The sequence below is a fragment of the Caretta caretta genome, chromosome 24 (assembly GCF_965140235.1).
Source record: "Caretta caretta isolate rCarCar2 chromosome 24, rCarCar1.hap1, whole genome shotgun sequence".
Classification (NCBI taxonomy): Eukaryota; Metazoa; Chordata; order Testudines; family Cheloniidae; genus Caretta; species Caretta caretta.
The window spans coordinates 15096199-15114545 of NC_134229.1; the positions used below are offsets into that span (position 1 = coordinate 15096199).

At 60.2% G+C, this 18347-nt stretch overlaps 1 non-coding gene and 1 pseudogene across 1 annotated transcript; one reads left to right on the forward strand and one right to left on the reverse strand.

The window, feature by feature from the left end:
• Positions 1 to 8178: 8178 nt before the first annotated feature.
• LOC142069929 (HAUS augmin-like complex subunit 5) lies at positions 8179 to 17242 on the reverse strand (annotated as a pseudogene).
• Positions 17243 to 17870: 628 nt separating this feature from the next.
• On the forward strand, positions 17871 to 18061 carry LOC142070089 (U2 spliceosomal RNA). Its single transcript, XR_012666021.1, has one exon. It is a non-coding gene; the product is annotated as a U2 spliceosomal RNA (small nuclear RNA).
• Positions 18062 to 18347: the final 286 nt, after the last annotated feature.

Below are 18347 nucleotides of genomic sequence, written 5' to 3' on the forward strand. Positions count from 1 at the left end.
TTCTGGGTCCCAAGGCCGTAGACTCCGTCAGCCAGATGGGTGGAGAGGTGGGCAGGCTCCCACCCCTGGTCCCAACCTATATGTCTGTGTGGAGTTTCTTGGGGTCAGGACCCTCGGACCCCCAGTGGGAGCGGAAGGTGATGGTCGATGGGGAGACATTCCTGGGGTGGCGAGATCCTGGGACAGAGAGAACTGTTGTCAGACCCCTGGTGGTGCAGCATCAGATGCTGAGGGGCTGTGTGAGCTGGGTGAGGGTCCCAGGGACGAAGCCCCTCGCCCTGCCTATGGCCCAGGTCCCTGTGCAGACCCAGGAGGGGTGGGGCTGGCTGGTCGTTGGGGTTCTCCGGGACACCAGCTGCGAGACCCTGTTGTGGGGTGACTGTGTCTCTTTGGGACAGGATCCAGGCCTGGCTCCTGTAACGGCCAAGTGTTTGAATTTGAATCCAGGGAACCCATCGGCGGAGAGGGAAATGGTCAGTGAAAATGCAGATGACCTGGCTGGCAGCGGGGAGGAGGTGCTAGGTTCAGGATACCTGCATGCCTGTAACCAGACCCCTGGGGCTGGGTGGGACAGAGAGATGCTCCCTGCCCTCTTGCACACCGGAGAGGGGGCTCACGCTGGCTCTGATGCAGTGAGGAAAGCAGCGAGCTCGCTGCCTACCCCCACTGGGACAGCAAGGGCAGCGCTGAGCACAGTGGGAGCTGAGACCCCAGCTGAGTGGGGGGGAGACAGGCAGGGCAGGGGATCTGTGGGGAGTGGCAAGGTGCTTGGTAAGGAAAGTTTGGATGAGCCTAGGCAGCCTTGTGTGCTGATGGCTGTGTCTAGTCAGCAGTGTGGGAAGGCGAGGAGAGTGTCCCTGGACCTTACCTGTTACCTGGGTCAAGAAGTGTGACAGTGAAGGAAACGTGCCTGTGTCTGTCAGGGGTATTGACTTGCCTATGGTGGGAGCTACCCTGATCTCCAAGCAGTTGTCTGTGGACAGCCTTGTGTGCTGGGACAAGGGGAATGAGACCCCAAGCTGTGTGTCTGGTAAAGAGAAAGTGTGTCCGGCTCTTCTTTGTCTGTGGAGCAGACAGAAGGGGCCTTTCAGCCTGTGATAGTTGAGGGCAGTGCAGTTGTCTCAGAGTTGGTTCTGGATTCAACTGAAGCCCAGGAAGGGAATGGTCCTAAGTTTGTGTCTGCTCGGGAGAATGGCCCTGTAACTAGGTCGCATTCAGTTAGTGTCTATGCAAAATCCCAGAGACCAGACAATTCTGGAGCTTGTATTTTGCCCATTGCTAGTGTGTGGCTGGGAAAGGGTGTAGCAACTCTGTCTAATCAGAGTGAGACTCTAACCAGGGCACAAAGAGAGCAGAAAGGTGATTTGATTGTGTTACCTACTAAGGGTGTGGAAACCTGTAGCAAGAAAGAAAAGATTCCTGAGCTTGTGTGTGGCAAAGGGAAGGAGAAGGCTTCTAACCTTTTATCTAGGAAATCTGTCAGTTTGTCTGAAAGGGGATTGTGTAGGAATCCGCCTGATGGGCCAGAGGTAATTCTGGATGTCAGTGAGACCCAGAAAGAGGCTGTTGTTGCTCAGGAAAGTGTTCCTCTAGAGCAAGCCCTAGGTAAAGAGGGTAAGAGCAGAATTTCTGTGAAGGGTGAATTGTTGCATTGAAAAGCCCCTAGGGAAAGGAATCCTCATGGAGTCTTTGCAAGCAGTTGACTACAACTGAAGGGTGTGAAAGTGATTTAATCAAGAAACTTTCAGTTCCTAACAGCCAGAAATTTTCTGTTGTGAATGAAGCCACTGACTTTCCTGTTGAAAGATCCAGTGTGGATAGCTTTGAGAAGGTCTCGGATAGAGTGAAAGCTATTAAGAAAGTTACAGTCCTCTAACCAAGTGGCTGTGTTTGGCCAGCTTGTTGGGGAGACAAGGTTGTTGAGAAAGGGATGTCTCCATGCTAGTTCTGTAAGTGAACAGTATGTGGCCCAGGTCAAGATGGGGACTCTTAACCAAGACAGCCCGAATTGCAGCCCTCCAGACTAGAGCGCTGGGAGAAGACCCGATCCCAGTTTGATCCCCGGGGGTTTTGGGGTAGCAAAAGGCACGGGCCGCATAAACCTTCCCACATGTGGCATGCGAGTGCTATCGACCACCCCCGACCTAAGCCAGGGCAAGAAACTGGAAGGGCCTGGTGTAACTCCCACCAAGGAACAGGAGATGCTGGGGCATCCATGCCTGGGCGGACTCGCTGTGGGAAGCGCACGGAGGGGTAGAGGATGCTGAATGCTCCGAGGTCAGACCCAGGAAGGTGGAAGTTGTGTGAGCTGTGTGTCCTGCAGACAGGCTGCTCACAGAAAGGAGACTTCCCCAGAGTCCTGACTGGCTTCGTGGGGAGCAGTTCCAGAGCATCGCCTAGGGACTCCGTGACAGGAGGGCAGAAACTTCCTGAAGAAAAAGACTCCGGTCCCAGCCCCCTGTTCTGCCCCACACTTCCCGGGTGCCCTCGGGCACATCACTCAGTCTCTCTGGGCCTCAGTTCTCCCATCCGGGAAATGGGGCTGGTGGCGCTTCCCGCTGTCGCAGGAGCCTGGGAGGAGAACTACCCTGCGGGTTGGGAAGAGGCTCGGACCCTGGGGTAATGGGCGAGGGGCGCAGGGGGAGCGTCTTAGCACCATCGTTTGGTATCTGGAGTCTGTCTGGAAACAAAATATTTCCCGAAAGTCATTCTAAAAACCTGTATCCAGCCACAGCCTTGGGAAATATTTAACAAAGCTGCATGTTTTTCCCTCGTGTAGCCTGCCCCCGACCCGGCACCAGCCCCCAGTTCTGCCCCCTTCCTGCCACCGCAGCCCCATCTCACCTCCTGACCCTCTCTGGGTGCCCTGGGCCCCTCTTAGCAGGGGGCTGTCCAGGAGGGTGCAGGGGGAGGGGGGTCTCTCCTTGCAGCCATGGGCAGGGCGTGGGGTCTGGTGGATGTCCAGCCCCTCTGGACACACCTGCCAGAGACCCCCAAAAAACCCACTAGTTTCCTCCACATGTGGGGATGGGCTCCTACTTTCTGACTTGGGCTGGGGCGTGATGGGGGGTGCTTCTGTGATGTCAGAGCCCCAGGCGAGAGGGGCTCAAATCATGACTCTGAAGTGGCAGGGCAGCCTCCCTCCCACCCCCCGACCATGCTCACATTTGGCTAGGGGGCTGGGCTGGGATCTCTAGGGAGGGAGACATAGGAAAAAACAGCTGCCACTATGGAACCCAGGGGTCCTGGCTCCCAGTCCCCTGCTCTAACCTCTAGACCCCACTGCGTGCCCAGAGCTAGGGAGAGAACCCAGGTGTCCTGGCGATCAGCCCCCACCCTGCTGTGACCACTAGACCCCACTCCCCTCCCTGGGTGTTACAGGGGTAACCATGTCTGTGTCCCAGCTCTGCTCAGGGCCTGGACTGATTTTCCCAAAGTGTTTCCTTCTGAATCTATCACATCTGCCCCGCCCCCCCCCCCCCCCCGTACTGCCCACCCGCCTGTGGGGGCACCAGCACGGTGACTGTTCGTGATGGGAAATCATCCAAGCTGGCCCCAGGGAGACGTCTGTGCTCTGACACACCCAGGGCATATGCTAGCCCACCCCCAAAAGAGAGGGACAATCACTGCCCCCCACACTGGAATATTCACAATCTTGCTCAGAGACATAACTGCACACAGTTCACTCCCACTGCTCCCAACACAAGGACCTCCCACCCCATGCAGCATGTGCTGAGGCCTGTGGAACTCACTGCCACTGGACAGCTACCCATGGGAATGGACCATTCCAGGAGACCAATAGACATAGCTGTGGCAACAGATGAGGATGATCTCCTAGTGTCTGACCCAGGCTGAGACTGGGCTAGAGGGGCCCATGGCTCAGATCTAGAGGGGTCTATCCAGCAGCGGGCAGTGTGACCCACACACAAACCCCCCGGAAGCACCTTTCTTAGCGGATCTCCCAGGCCATCCCGCACATTGCAACGCGGCCCCACCCCCTTGCTCCCACACACTGGCGGGTTGGGTAACTGCTGAGGGATATGCAAGAGGGAGTCAGAGCCAGGGAGAGAACCCAGGAGTCCTGGCTTGCCCCTCTCTGCCCCTCCCACTCTAATCACTAGACCCCCACTCCCTTTTTAGATGTTAGGCTCGCTGCCTCTTCTATCCCTCTCCATCTGCCCATCCCTTTGCTGCAGGTTTTTAGGGTGTCACCCCTGTTCTGTACTCCTCCAGTGCAGCCCAAGGCCTTCCCTCCCCCCAACCACATATCCTCTCCCCCCTGGTACTGGATCATCTGCCTGGTCCCCCCGCTCCCTCTCGGGGTGCGCTGGGCGGCGTGGCTGGGGATTCTGCAATGAGCCAGCACCAGACAACGTGGAACGCAAACCACAAGCCCTGCCCCGCCTGATCTGCCCTCCAGGTACATCGGAGCCCAGCGCCCTGCACCTCCACCCTGCTGAGCCACAGGGGGCGAGCTGAAGCCCCCCACCACACTCTGCAGACAAAGACTGGGGGGAGGGATAGCTCAGTGGTTTGAGCATTCGCCTGCTAATCCCAAGGTTGTGAGTTCAATCCTTGAGGGGGCCATTTGGGATCTGGGGCAAAAATTGGGGATTGGTCCTGCTTTGAGCAGGGGGTTGGACTAGATGACCTCCTGAGGTCCCTTCCAACCCAGATATTCTATGATTCTATGATGGTCAGGCCAGCCAGCCCTTGTAGGATGAGGGACTCTCCACTGGAGTTGACAGTATGGGGGCTGTGATGCGTGGAGAAGCAGTTGTCACTGCAGCTGGCAGAGGGCAGCAGAGCATGCACACACACAATTGCAAACATACACAAACACAAGCATGAATCCAGCCACACACACACACACATTACTAACATACACCAACACCCGCACAGCCACACACACAACCCCCCACCCCATACCTACACAAACACCATTCCACACACAAAACCCCTGCAGAACCCAATTCATACACAAACGTGCACAAATCCATACACTCACTCACACACACCCCTTTCCCCTCCTATACACACAATTTCAGTCACTGTGACACTTCAATTGGATGGGGGTGTCTATTCTCTGCCCCCCCAGGGCAAATAGGGGGTGGATTGGGGGCCAAGGGGGCACAATCCAATGCCAGTCAAGAGGGTGTTGGGGGAGGGGGCCGTGGTTTCTGCACCACATGGTTCCTGGCACAGGCTTTTTTGAGGATTTGCATTTCTTGGTAGTTTTTACCCCATTACCACTTCCTGCCCAGCCCCCTCCTGCTGTGTGAGATGGTTAACGGGGAGATGGGAAGAACCCAGGAGTCCTGGCTCCCAGCCCCAGCTGTGCTAACGTACCAGACCCCACTCTAACCCCAGAGCTGGGAATGGAACCCAGGAGTCCTGACACCCAGCCTCCCTTCCTCCCTCTAACAACTAGACCCCACTCCTGCCCATTTTGGGAGCCAGGACGCCTGGGTTCTATCTGGGCTCTGGGAGGGGAGTGAAGGCTACTGGTTAGAGCAGGAGGAGCCAGGACGCCTGGGTTCTATTCTCAGTGCTGCTGTATGACACCAGGCCTCTCTTTTCCTCCCATTTTTTGGGTATGGAGACTGTAAACTCTTTGGGGCAGGGCCTGTCTCTCGCCTCGCCCAACAGGGCCCTGATCTCAGCTGCGGCAGGGACTGTCCTTGTGTCTGTGCAGCCCCCAGCACAACGGGGGCCTTGCTTCTGCCCCGGTCTCTTTAGGTGCTGCTGTGTACGGATCAACAGACCTGAATACTAAAAGCCATGGCACCGCCATTGCCCTGCAAGGGCTAACTGGGATTCTTACCCCTGTGACCCTCTGTGCATCCCCCCCCGACAAGTTCCCCGAGTCTCTGCCCTGAGCCCCTCGTGCCGCTGCCCTCATCAATGGCAGTGAAGAAAGCCGCCCAGCCCTAGCAACAAATGAAGACAGGGAGCGGGGGAAAAAAAAAAAAAAAAAAAGCTTTGCAAAAATTGGTCACACCAGTAGGAAACCAGCAGCGGTGGTTTGCGACTACACCCGCCCCCCTGCGCTTATCCGTCCCCCTCGGGGAGCAGCGATGGACGGAACAATCCAAGTAGGTTCTGGACATGTTCCTCCACCTGCCGGCGTCTGGGCTCCAGCCGGCGCTGGGCTGTGTTCAGTTCCTCTCTCTGGTGCCCCCCCCCCCCTTTCTGGTACAAAAAAATTTCCTCTTCTCATTTGTCGCACTCGATGTCACTGAGCTTAAAGAACCCCAACCAAAGCGCCCCAGGGAGAGACACCCACGGCCCTGCTCAGCTGAAGCCCTGCAAAGGAAGACGCCTTCCCCTACCCATTCCCAAGCATATGGGAAGGGGGTTGGGATTGGGGAGCATGGATGGTCAACCCAAGCAGGGGAGAAAGGATCTCAAGCCAGAAGGGAAGTGGGAGGGCCTGTGCCCCCAACATGGAGAATTTGGGGTGGAACCTTGCTTAACAGGTCAGTCTGTCCTTTCTGTCTCTGTCCCCTTCTAGCTTTATCTAGCGCTCCTGTTTGTTCATTTGTTCTTTTTTGTTCCTTTCCTTCTGTAGCTTGCAGGTTCTTGCTTGCTTTTTTCCCCCTCTACCTTTCATGCTCTTTCTTTCCTTCATTTTCTATTGTTTTTACTCCCTTTATTTCTTTCTCTGCCTTTCACACTCTTTTCTCTCTCGCTGGTTATTTTTTTTCACTTGCTCTTTTTCCTCGCTCCCTTCCCAGCCAAATGGGTTCTCCTTGTGCACAGATGTAGGGGCAGGTTTCCCTCCTGACCACCAAGTGGATTAAACACGCCCCACGAGCATATTATGGGTTACCCAGCAGCTCCACTGACAGGACCACGGCTGGCCCGGGAAGCTGGGAACCTGCATCAAACCGAAAACCCGCTGGCATCAAGGGAACAAGATCCGTGGCCAAGACCCAGTTGGATTTTGGGGGCAGCCTTCGATACTTAGAGGAGGGGCAGGGAAGACGTTTCTCGGGCTCAGAGCCACTTTGATCGTCTCCAAGATTCTAACGCTTTGCAATCGTGCTGGGCTACTACATTTGTTCCTCAGTAGAGAAAGCCGGGGCGTAAAGCCTGTTTGTACAGCAGGGAGCAAAAGGGGGGGGGGTCCCAGAGCCAGCAAGGAAATCACAAGGGCTATGAAGATTAATCCACCGTCATTCCTGGAAATCAGTGGCAGCGAGGCACCAAAAAGCTTGGGAAGGTCTGAGCCTGCTGGACAAAAGCTACTGCACCCAGAGATTGCTCAATCCTCCGCACTTGGTTCTGCGGCCACGTTAAGCACAGTCCGGCAAGAGGATGTTTTAACCAGCAGGCTGTGGGGAATTAGCAGCCTTGGTAATGACAGTGGGGTCTTGTTGGCTCCCTGGCCAGCGGCATCTTGGCTGTGTCCAGGGGGATTGTTTGATTTGCAGGGTGCTGTGGGGCTTTTTTGGGGCAGTGCCCTGAGAGGGGCCTCCCGCCCCCCAATGATAGGTGCTGTCTACCCCCACTTCCTAGCTGGGGGTGTCCCCCACCAGCAAAGCATCCCTCCACTTGATTTCCAACAGGAAGGGGGAGGGGGTGAGTGTGGGAGCCAGGGCTCCTGGGTTTAGGCCACTCACCTCTCCCTGTTCCATCCCTCAGTTTTTCCATGGAAGAGGAATAAGGACAAAGTTGCCCCCAAACCCCCCCAAAGGCTTCAGAGGTGGTTCTGCAAGGAGGGGATGGCTGCAGCCAGGGCGGCGAGTTCAGGGGTGGGATCTGAGGGGCTGTTGCTACCTCAGCACAGGAATTAACCCCTGGGCTCAGGTGCCTGGGACAGGGCCGTCTTTACTGGCCCCTAGGGCAGGGCACAAGGGAGGGTGGGATGGTCCAGGCAGAACCATAGGCCAAGCCAGCCTGGAGCAGCCAGATAGAGCTGGTGCCCCCTAGCAGGGGACCATTCCCCACCCACCTGAGCCTGCCAGTCCCTGCCCTGGGACAGGTCGGAGCTGGCGTCCCCCAGAGGGGAAAGGCCCCATGTCCCAGTCCCTGCCATAGACCTGAATGCGCATTAGTCAGTTTATTCAGAACAATGGGAATTACAGAACGCCACAAAACCCACGTGGGATCCCCCCCACACCTGACACTGCTCCCCCATCTCCGCTCAGCCCCACCAACCCTCCCACCACCAGCATCTGGGTCACCCCCCCTTACACTGACCCCCCACCTTGCGGAAGAGGGGACAGCTGGGTTAGGCCCCCAATAACTCCACCCCAGATAGGCGCGTCCCACCCACACTCCTTCCCTAACATGGGTGTGGCTACCTACAACTGCACCCCTTTGGGGGCGAGGCTCCCCGAGCCCCTCCCAGGCAGGACAGGGCCATCAGGCCCAGCTGTGCTGCTGGAGGGTCTTGAGGGCCAGGGTCCAGCGCTCCAGCCACTGCTGCAAGGTGAGGCCCTGGCGGTGCTCCGCCGGCAGGGAGAACTGCCCCGGCTGCTCCCACCTGAACACAGGGACGGGGAGAGAGAGGGCAGCAGGTGAGATGGCTCCTTCCGGCCCCCCGCCCCAGTTCCCCCCCCAGCACAGACACCACCATGTCCACACTCAAAATCTGCCCCCCCCAACATCATCCCTTATGGCATATGCCCCCCCCGGCCGCTCCCTAGGTACGCCCATTCTCCAGAGGCACCAGACCACCCCCTTCCTTCCCACCCCAGCCCCCAACCCCCCAATCAGTCCCTCCTGTGCCCCCCCCTCCACTTGGGCAAGCCCCCTTCTTCCTCACAGCCCCCACCCCACCCCTGGCAGGGGAGAACCAACCCTGGACCCCCTCCCAGCACAGGATGGGCAGGGCCTCCCCCCTCTGGAGAACAAGGCGTCCCATAAACCAGGTGGGCGGGGGCTCCTCACCAGGCGTCGATTGTGGCCTGCACCTCAGGCCAGCGCTCCATGCGGTGCTCGCACTGCTCGGTCACCAGCTGGATCCGCGGCCCCAGGGCTCCGGCCTGCTCCCGGTCGTGGTCCCGCAGGGCCTGCAGCAGGACTGGGGGAAAGAGACATTGGTGAGGCCCGGAGGAGTTATGGCTGGAGGGGGGTGCTGAGCTGCGCTGGGCGGATGCCATGGTCCTGCCACCCTTCAGGCCGGCTCGTGTGCCAGGAGGGTGCCCCTCGCAGACTCTGGGAAGGGGCCGCAGGCTGGGGGTCGCCCCCCTGGAGCCATGGGGAGAGCTCACCTTGCACGTCGGTCCCCTGGCGCTGCTGCAGGCTGGCTAGCGCCTGGCTCTTGTAACTCAGCTGGGCACGCAGGGCCAGCAGCTCCTTCTTCAGCTCAGCCATGTGGGGCAGGAGGTGCTCCGGGGCCTGGGGCAGAGACAGATAGACACAGGGGGTGAGGGGAGACAGGACCTGCCCCCTCTCCCCCAAGATCACCCCCCAGGGAGCTCTGAGGAGGTTTAATGCAGAATAAACTTGGGGGGTGCTCCTGCCCCACCCCCTCCCCGGGGCCCCCCATCCCATCTCTTCCCAGAAGAGGGGTTCACTCCCACCCTGTGGGGAGACATTCCTGCTCCCTGCCCCATTGCTCCACCAAGTGTGCGTCTCACCTTGTAGAGAGGGAAGCCGGCAGCCTGGCACACAGTGAGGAAGGCCCGGTGCTGGGCGAGCCCCGTCCGGTCCAGCCGATGGATGGAGAGCTCGTGGGCCGGGACCTGCTGGGACCTGGAGGCGGGGGACGACCGGGTCAGGGCAGCTGAGGATCAGCCCCTGAACCCCTCACCCTCAGGCATCCCCCATCCCCACCGGGCACCCCAGCCCACAGCCCTCCCGCTCCCCAGGAAGGGCTGGCGGGGCCCCGTCCTCACAGCAGCCTGCTGGCATAGTACAGCATTGGTACCCCCGGGAGAGCAGGTACCAGTGTTCCCAGAGTATTAATACCCCAGAGAGTATCAATGCTCCTCTCACCGCTAGAGGCTACCGATGCTCCTAGAGCATTATCGGCCCAGAAAGTATTAATCCTCCTACCACAGATCTCGGGTACCAAGGCTCTCAGAGCATTACCCTCCTCCCCCCCCCCCCCCCCCCCCCGGAGGGAGTATTCATGCACCCACCAGAGTATTAAAGCCCCTGCCCTATTCTCAGGGTATTAGCTCTCCGCCCAGAGAATATGGGGTTTTCATTAGTATTCCCCAGCACCAACGCTCCTGCTCGTCTCCGTGCCCCGACTGCAGCATTAATCCCACTGCCTAACCCCCCCAACGCATTATTAAGGATCTACAACCTATCCTAAAGGATGACCCAACACTCTCACAAGTCTTGGGAGACAGGCCAGTCCTTGCCTACAGACAGCCCTGCAACCTGAAGCAAATACTCACCAACAACCACATACCACACAACAGAACCACTAACCCAGGAACTTATCCTTGCAACAAAGCCCGTTGCCAATTGTGCCCACATATCTATTCAGGGGACACCATCACAGGGCCTAATAACATCAGCCACACTATCAGAGGCTCGTTCACCTGCACATCCACCAATGTGATATATGCCATCATGTGCCAGCAATGCCCCTCTGCCATGTACATTGGTCAAACTGGACAGTCTCTACGTAAAAGAATAAATGGACACAAATCAGATGTCAAGAATTATAACATTCAGAAACCAGTCGGAGAACACTTCAATCTCTCTGGTCACGCAATCACAGACATGAAGGTCGCTATCTTAAAACAAAAAAACTTCAAATCCAGACTCCAGCGAGAAACTGCTGAATTGGAATTCATTTGCAAATTGGATACTATTAATTTAGGCTTAAATAGAGACTGGGAGTGGCTAAGTCATTATGCAAGGTAGCCTGTTTCCTCTTGTTTTTTCCTACCCCCCCCCCCCCCCCCCAGATGTTCTGGTTTAACTTGGATTTAAACTTGGAGAGTGGTCAGTTTAGATGAGCTATTACCAGCAGGAGAGTGAGTTTGTGTGTGTATGGGGGTGGGGGGGATGTGAGAAAACCTGGATCTATGCAGGAAATAGCCCGACTTGATTATGTAAAGAGTTGTCACTTTGGATGGGCTAGCACCAGCAGGAGAGTGAATTTGTGTGGGGGGGTGGAGGGTGAGAAAACCTGGATTTGTGCTGGAAATGGCCCACCTGTTGATCACTTTAGATAAGCTATTACCAGCAGGACAGTGGGGTGGGAGGAGGTATTGTTTCATATTCTCTGTGTGTATATAAAGTCTGCTGCAGTTTCCACGGTATACATCTGATGAAGTGAGCTGTAGCTCACAAAAGCTGATGCTCAAATAAATTGGTTAGTCTCTAAGGTGCCACAAGTACTCCTTTTCTTTTTGCGAATACAGACTAACACGGCTGTTCCTCTGAAACCTGCCTAAGTACTGATGCTCCTCCCAGAGGACCAGCACCCCCAGCTTGGGGCAGAGGAGCAGAGTACCAGTACTGCTCTGCAGGCACCTCCCTCCCTCCCTCCAACCGGCAGATCTCAGGGTGCTTTTCCCAGGGTGGGTCTCAGCCCCGTTTCAATGGGACACAGGTGGGGAGGGAAGGGGAGGGGGGAGAAAATCCCAGGAATCCTGCATACCCCAAGTCCAGTAGTGCAGGAGGGGGAGCACAGGTACACCCCCAAGGCCAAGGTGCGCCCCCCCATATGGGGACCCAGCCCCTGGGGCAGCCCAAGAGGGGACAGTTGGCCCCAGGACCCTGCTTGCTGTGGGGGAGAGCAATCAGACAGAGCAGGAGGGTGGGGGGAGACTCACCCCGGGAGGCTGCGGTGCAGCAGGCAGGGGAGGGCGATGGCCCCCAGCTGCCGGACCTCGCGCTCCACCCCCCCGTGCAGCCGCTGCGACTCCAGGGTCACGTCCTGTTCCGGGCCCAGCAGCTTCCTCTGCACGAAGGCCTGGACCTGAGAGAGAGAGAGCGGGGTTTGGGGGAGACCATGCTGCTGCCCCGCCCTCCCAGCCCTGGGCCCCACTCCCCCAGCCCTGCCGGTGCCCCTCAGGCCCGACCCACAGCCTCCTGGTATCCCAGCCCTGGACTCCCCCATCCTCTGTCAGTGCCCCTTGATCCCGCCCCATGGCATGGGAGGGTGTCTCACCTCGGCCTGGTCCTTGTGGAGCTGGCATTTGATGTAGGAGGTGCCTTTGATCAGCGCCCGGACCTGCTGCTGCTTTTCGCGCTGGGGGGAAGGGGGTAGAGAAAGTGTCAGTCCTGGGGCTGCTTCAAGACAGTGTCCCTGCTCCCCCCGGGCCAGTAAGGCACCCCAGATTCAACCCCGCAATCGCTCCCTTTCCCATAGAAGGAACCCCCCCGACCCCCAACTTGTCCACTCCTTCCTTTCCCTGCCTCCCCTCCCGCCCATCATCCCCAAACCCATATACTCCCCTCAGCATGCACCCCCTCTACTTCCTTCCCCACAGGCCAGCCAGGTACCCTGTGGATCCCCCTCCAGGAACCCCCCACCCACGGACACCCTCCCAGCCAACCCCACCTCATCCTCCTGTGTGCCCTACTGCCTCCCCACCCCCCAGGCAGGTCCCACGTCCAGAGGTTGCCCTGCTCTGGCCCCCAGATTCCCCCCCGCGCTTCCCGCACTCACCACCAGGTGGCGGAAGTCCAGAATGTGACTCTTGCTCTGCAAGGCCTGCAGCTCCGCATGGCGGGCACTTGCCTCCTGCTCCAGTTCCTGGCAGCCTCGACGCAGCCCATCCCGCAGCCCTGCCAGCCGCACAGCCCGCAGCTCCAGCTCCAGCACCGCCCTGGGGGCCGGGCGGGACAGGCCAGTTCAATGGGGGGGTGGGGGGGAGTCTCCCCAGCAGGGGGTGCTCACCACAGGGCCCCGAGAGCACAGGGGGACCCCACAGGACAGGGAAGTCTCCCCAGCAGGGAGTGCGCTCCAGGGGGCCCTGACAGAGCCGGGGTACCCCTGGGGTGGGAAGTCCCGCCAGCAGGGAGCGCTCTCCCAGCGGTGGGTGGTCACGAACTGTGCAGGGCTGAGTTCAGGGGGCGGGGTGTCTCCCAGGGCCTGCAGCAGCTACCTGGCGAGGATCGCGTGCTCCGAGCCGTCCGCCACCAGCCGGTGCATCTCCTGCACGAGGGAGGCCAGCTGGGCCGTGCAGTGCTGCTCCCGGGCCTGTAGGGGGAGCTGCTGCACCCAAAGCCCCACAGCACCCCTCTCTCTCGAGCTCTGACTCTGCCCCCACCCCCAAGTACAAGCCACCACCACTGGGGGGCGATAGCTCCGTACAGCACCACACCCCCACACTGTCAGCCCCTTAGCGGTACCCACTTGAGGGCCTCTACGTCGCGGGGAATGTCAATGCGGCTGGTGAGCTCCTGCATCTGCAGGGTGTTCTCCAGGGCCAGGTGCTCCAGGGCTGCCTGGACATGGTTGGGAGGGTGGGAACCCACCATGTCCTGCGTAGGCAGAGAGGTGGGATGAGCCAGAGTGGACCAGGGACGCTGTACTTTCCCTCACGGCTGGCTCCAATGCCCCATACGGGGCTAGAGGGCGCAGCGCTGCTCCTTCCCAACCAAACCCCATCGCCAAATCCCACAGGGAGATCACCAGAGCCCCATGCTGGCATTCACAGGGCTCAGATTACCGGGTACCCCTTGTCACTAGAGCCTGCCTTGGCATCTCCAGATTCCCCCCCATGAGATCCAGGACTGGGATCCCCAGATCACCACCCCCAACTAGCAGAGGGGAGCAGGATTCTCAAATTCCTCTCCCCCCCGCCCAGGATCTACCCACTATCCTCTCCCCAACTCACCAGTACTTCAGGCTCCAAGCCAGCAAATCCGAGGTCAGGCAGCTTCCCTCCCACCGTCAGCTCCACCTTGGCCTTTCTGCAGAGACCAGAGGAGGCTGTGAAAATTGGGGGGGGGGGGGGGGGGGGGAAGGGGAAGGAGAGGAAGGGGGAGCACAGTTCAAGACATCCCCCCCCCCCCCCCCCATACCCAGCGGGACCCTGCCATGGAGCAAAGGATACTGAGAGATGCTACCCAGGATAGGCAATCCCCAATCCCTAATGCCACCTGCCATGGGACCCCCTACCAAGGAGCAAAAGATTCTGGGAGCTACTGCCCAGCAGAGATGTCCACCGGATAGTGCTTCAGAAGCAAAGGATTCCGGGGGACGCGACCAGGAGCAGTGGGGACCCCACGCTAAGGACGGAACCACCCCCCACACACCTGCTGATGTCCTTCAGCTGCTCCAGCCGCCCCCTCAGCTGTGCTACGCTGCCCTGCAGCTGCTGGCGTTCCTTGGCCAGGCGGGCCGCATAGGCCTTGAGCAGCAGGGAGCGGCGCTGGGCGTCACAGATCCGCTCCTGGGCCGCCTCCAGGGAGACTTCTGCGGGGTCGGAGCAGAAAGACCATCAGGGAAACCTCACCCCAAGCCCCAGACGCTAACTACAAGGCCCCACTCCCCTCCCAGAGCTGGGGATAGAACCCAGGAGTCCTGGCTCCCAGCCTCTCCCACCCCCCTGCCCCGCTCCCAGAACCCAGGAGTCCTGAGGTGATGGGTGTGAACCCCACAGGTGATTGTCTGGGGAGGGACCATGGGGGAAAATCAGCAGCCCCAGGGGCCACGGGAACCTTGCGGATGGGGAAGAGACCACGTGGGGAGATGCTACCCCCAAAGACGGCAAGGCAAGGGAACAATCCTGCCCCGCCCCCCACAAAGAAATGGGGGGAAATGGATTTGGGCTGCAGGGGGACGATCCCACTGGGTGTTGGGGGAGAACAGATGGGAGGACTGGGGTGGACTTTGTGCCCCCCACCCCCAGAGCAATGGCCTGGGGTAGAGCGCTGGAGGCACAGACTACGCCGCCTCCCAGATCCTTGGGGCTCCCCCCTTACCGTCAGCCATGACCTCGCGCTGGGCTGTCTCCATCTGCAGGTCCAGCTGCTGCAGCTCCCCACGCAGGCGGGCCACGCCCTGGGCAAGCTGCTGGCGCCGCTCCTGCTCTGGTTCTGACCCACCGGGCTTTCCCTGTGTGGAGGGGGAGACACCGACTGCTATAGACCCAGGCATCCTGCTCATCCCACGGCAAGGCCCCTGTTCCACCCTGCAGCACCCCAATCCCAATCCCCCACCCTCATCTCCCAGATCCACAGCTCAGCAACAAGGCACCCACTCTCCCCCACCCTATCCCATGCCATAGGACCCCTCTGCACCACGATCCCACCCCGACTCACTTCCCACCCACTGCTCCCACCCTATTCCACCCCGCAGCACCACCTGATCCTCACCTTGCCCCACGACCCCATCCCCTACCCTGACCCACTCTATCCCATCTCACAGCACCCCGATCCCCTTCCCCGCCCCTCCAAATCCAGATTACCATCCCCTACCGACTCCCCCACCCACCACAGCAACACCCAATCCCATCCACAACACCCGTCCCGTCCCATCCCACCCACAGCCCTCACCCACACGCCCCTATCCACCCAGCAGTCTCCACCGGCCCCCTCACCTCTGCCTCCTCCAGATGCCGGTACCTGACGCAAGGCCTGAGTAAAGGAGGCTGAACGTAGAGAGTGACAGAGGCCTGGACAGACGGACAGACACACAGACGTCAGGGAGAGCTCGGAGCCAGCAGGCTTCGAGGTCCAAGGCCAGGAGACAGACGCCAGCCAAGGGTCGGCAAGGAAATTAAACCCGCTCCTATAGGGCATAGGGGACACCGGGCTGGATGGGCCCAGGGGCTTGGTCTAGGCAGGGACGGGGCAGGACACTGGGCTGGATGGGCCCCTTGGTGAAAAAGCTGCCCATAGTAACAAGCCCCCACGGCAAAGGGGAACGAGGAAAGGATACCACAGCAAGTTCCCTCGGATCTTCTTCACATTCCTGTGAGGAAAGAGAGAGGGGTGAATCTACTGCAGAAGCAGCAATGGCTCTGGGAACAGAGGGGGTCCAGTGGTTAGAGCAGAGGAGGACGGGAGCCAGGACTCCTGGGTTCTACCCCTGGCTCTGGGAGGAGACCTGAAAAGCAGAAGGCCCCATGTCCGATTCCCCGCTGCTGCCCCCCTGAGCCAGCCAGACCCCCGCCCCGGGGCCGGGTGGGAGCCAGCGGCCCTTTGAGGGGAAAGGCGCCGAACCCCATTCCTCTCACCTCTGGTGGTGCACATGCCGGGTGACGTATCTCCAGATCTCCGCACACTGGCCTGAGCACATCCTGGGGATACAGAGCAACAGCATCAGCCCCACGGGGACGCGACCGGAAACCCCTACGAGGAGCATGGGTTGCCCTTGGTTGAGGGCCGTATACCTCCCCCACGTCCCTGCCCCAGGGCTGGATACCCCCTTTTCCTTCCCTCCCCCTCACAGGGCTCGGGGGTAACCTGGCAGGGGGCTGGGAGGCCCTTTTATGGGGGAGAGCGGAGTGTGTGTGTGTGTGTGGGGGGGGGCCTCTGGCCCCACAGCTGGGATATAATCAAGGGGCAGTGAATGGGGATGTGGGGGCAGCAGGGCAGTCAGGGAACCCATGGGGAAGAAAGGTGGAGGGCTGGGGGCTGGGGCAGGAAGGTACCAAGGAGCAGAGGAGCCAAGGGGGGTCCAAGGGGGGAGGAGGACCAGGGGGGCAGGAGGCGAGGAGAGAGGGAGGCCGCCCCCACAGCGGGGACCCAGAAGGAGCAGGGGAAAGGTGGCCGGGGGGGGAGCCGCAGGAGCCCGCCGACAAGGAGGAAAACGGAAACCCGCGGAACAAAAGGAGACCGGGAGCATGCGGGGGGGGGGAGCGGGGGGCGGGAGGCGGAGGGTGCCAGTGCTGGGAGAGGGAGGGAGGGTCCGGGAGCTGGGGGGTCCCGCGCTGGGGGGGAGGGCGGGGAAGGAGCCGGGGGGCCCGAGCTGGGGGGGAGGGTCCGGGGGGGGGCGGGAGCCGGGGGGGGTCCCCGCGCTGGGGGGGGTCGGGGAAGGAGCCGGGGGGGCCCCGAGCTGGGGGGGAGGGTCCGGGGGGGCGGGGAAGGACCCGGGGGGAGGGTCCGGGGGGGCGGGAGACGGGGGGGGCGGGAGCTGGGGGGTCCCGCGCTGGGAGGGGGGCGGGGAAGGAGCCGGGGGGGCCCCGAGCTGGGGGGGAGGGTCCGGGGGGGCGGGAGACGGGGGGGGTCCCGCGCTGGGGGCCCGGGGCTCTCACCGGCGGAAGGCCCCGTCGGGGGGCACCTTCCCGGGGGGCAGCCCCATCTCCTGGGCCGCTCACAGCTTCAGCTCCAGCGCGGGCCCGCCCCGCTCCATGCCGGGACCCGAGCATCGAGCGCGCCGGCCGCTGCCGCAAGGCCCGCCGGGAGCTGGGGGCGGGGCCTGCCGCTGCTGGGGGGCGGGGCCTGCCGGCAGCCGCAATTTGCTGTTCCCCCCTTCAGGTGCGGGTCCCAGCACAGGCCCCAGGGTGGCCCCTCCCCGGTGTGTAACAGCGCCACCTGCAGGCTTCCGGCAGGACGAAGAGAAGGCGCAGCTCATGTGCCCTGCGCACTGAATTCCCGCGGGGAAGGTAAAAAAAAAAAAAAAAAGTGCTTGAGTCGCGCGTGCTGCAGGGGGCGCGAGCGGGGCCGCGAGGCCAGGGTGAGCAAGCCGGTGCCGTCAGCACGCTGCAGCGAAGGGGCCGGCTTCATGCAAATAGAGAGAATCTTCCGGGCAGAGAAACGAGTGACAAGGCGACCGCGAACAAGCTGGAGGAATGGAGCAGTTTTGAAGCTCAACTTTCAGGCCGGAGGCGGTTGGCTCCGACTGGTGAAAATGGAGCGGAAAGGCAAAGGCAGTCGGAGTCGAGTGGAAGTGGTCGGAGCATGGCTGTGGCGTTAGGGCCGCTCAGCGGCAGCGGTCACCGTGGCGTGGAGAGCGGTGGGAACGGGTGGGCTGCAGAACAGCTCAGCGGAGGGGTATCGCTTCTCGGCCTTTTGGCTAAGATCAAGTGTAGTATCTGTTCTTATCAGTTTAATATCTGATACGTCCTCTATCCGAGGACTATTTATTAAATGGATTTTTGGAATAGGGAGATGGAATAGGAGCTTGCTCCGTCCACTCCGCGCATCGACCCGGTATTGCAGTTCTTCCGGGAACGGTGCACCTCCCCTCGGGGAGATTATCGTGGTTCAAAAACAGATTCAATCGCTCCCTTTCTTTTCCGATCCCCAGGCATTCAACTCTTTAGTTTGCTCGTGGGGAGCGGCGGGTTGGTCGGCTGCGTTGAGGGTCTGTTGTAATCCTGGGAGCCGGGCGAGCAGAGCTTTTTGTGTGACTGGAGAATTATTTAAAAAGCCGGGACTCTGCTCTGCGCCGTGAGAGCTTTTAGCAGGAGGAGGCGGGAATCGGGGTTTATCAGGCAGATACTTCTTTATAGACACGTGACCTTCAATAG